General features: G+C 43.6%; 1 long non-coding RNA gene across 1 annotated transcript; it reads right to left on the bottom strand.

The window, feature by feature from the left end:
- Positions 1 to 2,364: 2,364 nt before the first annotated feature.
- Positions 2,365 to 6,056, bottom strand: LOC141174244 (uncharacterized). Its single transcript, XR_012252829.1, has 2 exons — positions 3,473 to 6,056; positions 2,365 to 2,969 (listed from the first exon to the last, which is right to left on the bottom strand). It is a non-coding gene; the product is annotated as an uncharacterized lncRNA (long non-coding RNA).
- Between the last annotated feature and the right edge of the window lie 2,191 nt (positions 6,057 to 8,247).

Consider the following 8,247-nt stretch of genomic DNA (forward strand, 5'->3'; position numbering starts at 1 on the left):
CAGGTTGCAAATTGAATATAATTTTTATCTGCATCTAGCTCTGAAAAAATATTTGGCCTTCTAGCAGTGTGTGCGACTTTCTCTATTAGTCCATCTATACTGACCTCCATCAGGTTGCAAATTAAAAATAATTTTTATCTGCATCTAACTCTGAAAACATATTTGGGCTTCTAGCAGTGTGTGGGACTCATTGTATTAGGCCATCTATACCAAGCTCCACCAGCTTTGAAATTAATAATAATTTTTAGCTGCATCTAGCCCTGAAAATAATTTTTCCCAATAGTGGTAGCAATAGAAATATGGGGCGCGCGCCTGGCTAACAAAAATATACGCTTCATAACACAAAACACCAGCCTAACGCACTGCATTAATAAGATGGCATCATCGTCTCTCCCAGTGCTAGGCCTACTACGCAGGCTAGTATTCCTGTGCCTAAAACACAATGTATGGGTCCGCGCTAGCCACTATGCTGAGGGGTATTAAGCTGCTGCTAACGCTTTATAACAATTCAATTGGCAGATTTTCACAGAGCTCTTCCACAACGCCCACCCATTGGGCAACAGTTGCCCACCCTCCCTATGGGATCTAGTGGCGAATAGTTGATGCCATTAATCAGAGCGTCAGTTGCCCCGTCAACGTGGCAAGCATACGGTAAGGCATGGGAAGAGTGGACACGACTAGTAGCAGGCAGACGGGTTGACCAATGTGAACAAGCCAGATCACAAGTCACCATAGAATTTCTCCACCAGCTAATGATGAGGGGCATATCAGGGGCGTCAGCGCAGCGGTGTCTGACCGGAGTAGCATTTCACTTCCAACTACTGAATTGGGGAGATGTGACAAAGATTCATCATCAGACAATCCATAAAAGGGTGGAAAAGGGGTCAGCCAAGTCAGGAATGTAGACGTCCCGTCCCGTGTCACTAAAACTGAATTCTCACATCTTATCCCTAACACCATTAACATGACACTCACAATTTGAAGCAACACTAATGTCTACTGCATTTGTGATCGCCTTCTTCGGGGCGCTATGTATAAGCGAATTAGTCCCTCAATCCAAAATTACCACTAGTGGACGCTTATTACACCAGGAAGTAGTCATAGCCAATAATGCAATACGTGTACGCATACACCAATCGAAAACGGTTCCAGCGGGCAGGGGTACTTGGGTACTTCTACAACCCACAAACTGTACACTGAGTCGGGTAACAATAGTAAAAACATATCTAACCATCAGATCACAAAGTAATTTCTTCGTATCACACATTGATGGAACGCCATTATCAAGATACCTGTTCCAAGCTATATTTAATAAATGCATAACATCGGCAGGGAACCACCCCAAAGATTATGGGACACACTCATTCCGCATAGGTGCGGCCACGGAAGCAGCAAGAGCAGGACTGTCAGAAACGGAAGTTCAGAGGATAGGGAGATGGCGATCCACGTGTTTGGCGAGATACATAAGACCGGACTTGTTATCCTAACGTGGTTTGTTTCTTTTACAGGTGACGCTAAGCCAACAGTGTGAGTGATAGGCCACTCGTATATATATTGGGCACAAAAAAGGGCGAAAGTCCACCCAGGCGGGAGGAAATTAGAGTTTCATAACACATATTTCAACTGGAGAGGTATTAGAGGCCTGCTATGGCCACAGGTACTAATGGAGGTAATCAAGGTAGGGAGAGAGGCAAGAGGTCCGGTCATCTTAGTTATACAGGCCGGGGGAAACAACCTAGGTCATCACAAGAGCGCATAACTAATGGCAATAATGAAACTAGACACTGAGCGCTTCAGAGAATTTTTCACAAAATTAGCTATAGTATGGTCAGAGATTGTGCCGATAGCGGTATGGCAAGGTGCGCGAGACATCACGACCATCGAATTGTTAAAGACGGGAGGGGATCTCACTTCTTCTCAGGTAGACAAAAGAGATTACCTATATAGATTTCCTATAGGAATGACGCTTCAAATAAGACACTCACTGCAGACTGTCTCAAGAGAATGATTCTGTTTATTTTAAGATGTAATATAATTATATACCCCAATCAATGTGGGTTGTGCTTTGATACATGCGTATGAGATGATGTAAGTAATATGTTATCTTTGGCGCAGAATAATTAAATAACAGGTGCTTGTCAATACATCTGCAGGATATTCATGATGTATGATACTCCCAACATCCTTTCTCACTGATAGTACTGAATACAGTTCAGGTCATGGTGAACTTAGGGAGTTTCCTGGTGGTGATATATTGGGACTTTATTTTGTGTACAGACATAGGACAAGTATGATAATTATAAACCAATGAGCCAATTCTTATAAAGGTCATGAGAACACTTCAAGAAAACAGAACAAACAAAAGTATTGCTAAATAAGGATTATCTAACTGAAAAACAAGTCTTCTTAAAGGCAATGATTCGAAGCTGACCCATTATTTTAACAATTCCCCTCTTTTTATCATCTTGTCATACTGTCTGTCCCTCATGTCCCTACCTAAATTCTAGGCCTGCAAATTAACCCTACTTCACGACATCACGGTGCTAACCCTCCGTATGTAGTGGGATGCCAGTCCTGCTGCGCATCTGTTCAAATTAATTTGTTATCAGACCTACTGTCCCTTACTTTCCCTACCATTTTCTGAGTATAGTTGCTATATGTATAGAGGGATTGTCAGGTATATGTCTACTTTAATATAATAGACTGCTGTGTATATACAACTACAAGTTATATGTTCGGTATCTTTGAGTAAATAGTAGCTGAGAGTTCAGCATCTATCAGGTTCCATCCTCTGCAGGTAGGATTTGCTTTTCAGACCAATGGTTTTGCGCAGAACATACAATCCGATAAGTCTGCTGCAGTAATCTTGTTGCAGAAGATGCATTCTCGCTGTGCTGTGGTTATTATTGTAGTAAGGACTTGGGTTTGTTTCACTTCAGTGTCTGTATCAATTTTATGTTGGGATTTACCTGGAAAACATTTACAATTAGAAGCAAGAATTTTCTTTATCATCATCACAAAAAGTTTTATGATTATTGCAACCACCACTATTATAAACACAGCCTGGATCAAGAAATGTATGACACCACTTATCCACCCTCAAACTTCCCTAAATAAGTTTAAAGGATTCATCTAAGCGAGCCACTCGGGTAGTGGTAAATTTTCTAAGGCATTTGCCTTCCGCACACCTTCCTTGATCCGCTGTGCTTGTTGACGAGCCCCCACAGGCCTCTGGCCATGATGAGAATAAGTCGATACAGACAAGCACATATTCATAAATGCCTACCTTCGGGAGCTGAATGAAATCTATCTGAAGTCGCTGAAACGGGTATAATGGTCTCACAGTGCACTTTGGTGGCACTTTCACCGTTTTTCCCACATTGTGACATGCACAGATTATGCATCCCTGTATGAATTTAACAGCAGCATAGTGGAATCCTGGTGCTACCCAATAGATCTTTACCTGACTTACCATTGCATCCTTGGACTGATGGGTTGGTCCATGAGAAAGAGTTCATATCATAGAGTACAGGGATCTTGGCAGACAGTATTTGCCATCTGCTCTCCACAGTCCATCCTTTCCCTGTTTAGCTGAGCGTTTAGTCCAATCTTCCTTTTATGGTGCAGAGGCCTGATCCTGTAGGCTCTGCAAGAGATCCAGGTCCACACTCCCAGACACTTGCACAGTGTATGTTTCTACTGGGAGGGGCAACAGGGCTGCAGCTTTTGCAGCTGCATCCACCCTCCTGTTTCCCTCAGCCTCTTTTGTGCACTCTTTGGTGTGAACTCCAATTCTCTGTGGAGTTGTGCTACTGCTTCTGCATTCTTTATGGGTTTACCAGAAGAACCAATAAACTTTCTGCTTTTCCATATGGGACCATAATCATGGCAAATGCCAAATGCGTAGCGACTGTCTGTAAAAACATTCTCAATTCTGTTTTCTGCAATTATACATGCTTCAGCGAGTGCTTTTAACTCAGCTTCCTGGGCAGACATTCTAGGGGACAGTGCCTCATCCTTTAATACTTCATTTTGACTGACTATGGCATAGCCTGTATGGGGCTTCCCATCTAGGTAGTATCGGGAGCCATCTACATATAGCTCTAGATCCACCTCGGAAATTGGTGTTTCTTGTACATTGGCTAGTGGTTTAGTTTCTGCGTCCATTAACTCAAAGCAGTTATGCTCAAGGTGTAATGTTTCATCATCAATTGGTTCAGGTATTAGTGTGGCAGGGTTAAAAGTTGTACACCTTCTGATAGTGACATTTGGGGGAGTCAATATTGCCACCTCGTACTTGGTCAATCTGCTCATGGACAGGTGTTTTGTCCTGGCCTGGAGCAGAAGTTCCTGTACTGAATGGGGATCTTGAATTTCTAGTGCATTGTCTAGCACTATATTAGCCACCTTTTCTTTCAACATTGCACAGGCGGCTACCGCTCTGATGCATGAGGGTGCTCCCTTTGCAACAACATTGAGCTGAGCAGAGTAGTATCCTAGAGGACGATGTCTACCTCCATGTTTTTGGGTGAGCACACTTTTAGCATGCCCCCCTGATTTATGACAGAAAAGGAAAAATGGTAGGCCGTAGTTGGGGATTTCTAGTGCTGGTGCTGAGAGAATGGCGTCCTTGAGCATTTGAAACCCCTGTTTTTCTTCTAAGGTCAGCAACTAAAGCTGACCCTTATTGCATGCAGAGAGCACGTCAAATAGGGGCTGCATCATGGCAGATGCAGAAGGAATCCACTCTCTACAGTAGCTGACCAGCCCCAGGAACGTTCTTAATGCGCTGGAAGTTGTTGGTTCTACAGCCTGACTGACTGTTTTTTTTTTTTTTTTTTTTTTTTCCTTTCTGGAGTGATATGTTTGAGTGGGAAGGAGATACAATGTCCTAAGAACACTACTCTTTCCTTTGCAATTTGCAGTTTTTCCTTGGATACCTTGCAACCTTCGTGATACAAGAAGATTAGTAAAGATAATGTCTCTTTTAAACATACATCCTTACTTGGGGTACACAACAGTAGATCATCCACATACTGAAGTAGCTGAATGTCTTGATTCTCAGGATGCCAAGAGAGAAGTACTCCGGCCATTGCCTCTGAGAACATGGAGGGAGAAGTTGCTCCCCCCCTGATGTAACCGGGTCCAGCAATACTGCTTTCCTCCATGGATGAAGGCAAACAGCAGCTGGCTCTCATCATCTATTGGCACTGAGAAGAAAGCATTACTAAGGTCAATCACTGTGAAAAATTTTGCATTAGATGGAATTTGATTTAATAGGGTATGTGGAGTTGGTACTATGGGCGTGTCTACAACCATTAATTTATTAATCTCTCTCAAATCATGGACCATACATTCCTTGATTATACCTTTTTCTAGGTATTTATTCACCTGTACTGCAATTGCTTCTGTTTGCTCCTTGCTCAGGGGATATTGTCTCATACGTACCGATGCAACACGAGGCTTCAACCTAATTGTCACTGGGGTTATTTTTAACAGTCCAACATCCATTTTATCTTGTACCAATAGTACGGTTGGTACGTTACCAGGCATCTCCTGTATGTCGTCATTGAGACCTGTATCCACCTCCTTTTCAAGTTGAATTATTGACATCATTGTTGATATTGTTGTTTCAGATAATGGACCTGCAATGGTAACACCTTTCTTTCCAAATTTAATGATTGCATTCATTACATTAAGAATGTCTGCACCTATTAAATTTCTAGGATATTTATCTGAGACAAGAAGATGGGTACATAAGTCAATAGCATGTGCTATCTTTAACATTTACAGGTTCAGTTTCCTTTAGATGTGACCCTTCTTACCGTACCCAAAACAGAAACCCTTTGTTTACAATCCTCTGGGTCCATTTATTATTATTTTTTTTTCCGTCTACTCTTCCGCCTAAAGTAATTCGGGTAACTGACTTCACTGTGTCCTTAATAGTGTCCTGAAAGGCATCTGGGTGTATATTTACCATAATTGGGGTGACCTTATCTTTCTTTTTCTCTTATTTATGGCTTGTTCTAATCCTCTGAATGTGGATATTTACTGCTCCAAGGGACAAGGCAGGTAATAAATATTCAGATGGCAAAATTTAGAAGAGACAGAGGCGGTGTAGTGATACGACACCGACAACTGGAAGGAGATAAAGCAGGCCTCATACGGCCCGACGGTGTTCACTTAATAGATATTGGACTGGACATATTCCTGTCAGGACTCCAGGACGGAGTGGAACAAGCGTTAAGAGTGATGGGTGGGGGTCAGAGTCCTGCATACGAGTACGCTGGATCCTCCGTGGCCTAGAAATAGAAAGGACATGTTGGAGAGTTACACTTGTTGGCCTACTTGCCGGAGTGGGGACCCAGGGCATGCTGCAACAAGCTGAATTATTTGAGAAATAAAATGCCTTTCTAATGGAATGAGTATAAAGAGTTAATAAAGCTGTGACCGATCCTCACCCATCCAGTTGTAAGAGTTACATTATTGGGTTGTCCATGAAAGGGGGGCGGTAGGGGGGCTGAGCATCTGGGTTTGGTTGGGGGTCCCCACAGTCTGCCTAGGCTAGATTAATTTAAAAATTCTTATTAGATACACAGGCGGTGCAGCTTGCTTCGCAGCTGGGCTACTACGCCCAAAGTATTGCCTAGGCTAGATGCAGTTAAAAATTCTACGCTGACTAGCAGACACTGAAGATTTGGAGCAGACCTCTGAGTAAACAGCTCTTCAGACTCAACCATCTGTGTTACCCCAAGCCATAGTGTATGTAGTTTCTTACAGTTAAAAGGGGGGGGTGCGACCCAACCCACCTGGAATTGACGATGCCAACGTCACGTAAGACACAGCAAGGGGACTCCCAAAATTGTGGCACAGACACCACTTAACCCTAGAACGCATACCTGTGGCCTTGCAGGCCCGCCCAGTTAATTGTTTTCTATTTTCTGCAAGATTGCTTTAGTTAGAATTTTGAAACTCTAGGTATTCTTCATGTATATAGTTGTTTGTCATTTGAGTTTGAGTTATTCCATGTTATTTGCACACGGGCCTAAAGGGCCCCAGGTATGTGAAAGTGTAGATTTTTATGGTCATGCGTTCTAGGGTTAAGTGGCATCAATTGCCCCACTGTTGCTTAAAACGGTTGGTGAGGTGATTTTAGCAAATCCCCAAGCTTTTAGTCTCCCAAGGATGACACAGGGGTAGAAATGTCCTTGCGAATCCATGATTTGATCATCTTTATGAACGTGAGTCTGTCTACATTCTCAGTGGACAGCCGCGTGCGCTTATCTGTCAGCACACCACCAGCAGCGCTGAACACACGTTCAGAGAGAACGCTGGCTGCATGGCATGACAAGATCTCCAAGGCGTGAGTGGCGAGCTCCAGCGATTTTTCAAGATTGGAATAACAAAATGAGCAAGTGTCCAGTGACACAGTCATGGCTTCGATGTTCACGTGGAGATTCTCCTGTACCATCCTCTCTAGGCATTGACTATGTGTCAGACTTCTTGTCTCCTGTGGCCTTGCAAAGGATGGTCTAAAAAAGTGGTGAAACGATTCCACAAAATTGCTGTTACCAGCAGATACTGTGTTACTGTTACTGTTTGAGTGATGAAGACTCGACAGTCCCACCGTTGGCAAGTTAGAACTGTGAGATTCACTACGTGCACCACTGGTGTTTTGTGGAAAAGCACATGTAAGATTCTGCAACAGATACTCCTGCATTCGTCAATACCTTTTTATGGCAGGAATTATTTCGGCAAATATACTTTTGTACCGGGGATCTAAGAGTGTGGCAACCCAGTAGTCGGGATTACTTCGAATTCTGACAATCCCGGGGTCATGTTGCAGGTAGTGCAGCAAGAAGGCACTCATGTGTCTTGCGCATCCAGAAGGACCAAGTCCTTGTTGTGTTGGTAGCGAGGTAAGAATCATGCTTCCTTCCTCTGCCCTCTCCCTCCAACCTCGCACAACAGAAATGTGATCAAGGTCTCCCTCATCTGATGAGTCTTCCATGCCCATTGCCAGTTCGTCCTCCACTTCTTCCTCGGCTCCTGCACCTTCCTCAACAGTTTGGCTGCTACCATGAGCCCTGGTTAATCCCTCTCCCCCACCCTCCCATGCCTGCCGCCTTGGTGCTGCCAACCGTCTGGACCTTGGAGATGTTATCCCTTCCGCATACGACTCCTCCTCTACTTCCTCCACCTCCTCTTGTCCCACCACCTGACTCCGAATTCTGTTTAACATGTGCT

This window comes from Phyllobates terribilis, unplaced genomic scaffold, assembly GCF_046119375.1.
Source record: "Phyllobates terribilis strain yellow unplaced genomic scaffold, ASM4611937v1 Scaffold_13__5_contigs__length_258822181, whole genome shotgun sequence".
Lineage (NCBI taxonomy): Eukaryota > Metazoa > Chordata > Amphibia > Anura > Dendrobatidae > Phyllobates > Phyllobates terribilis.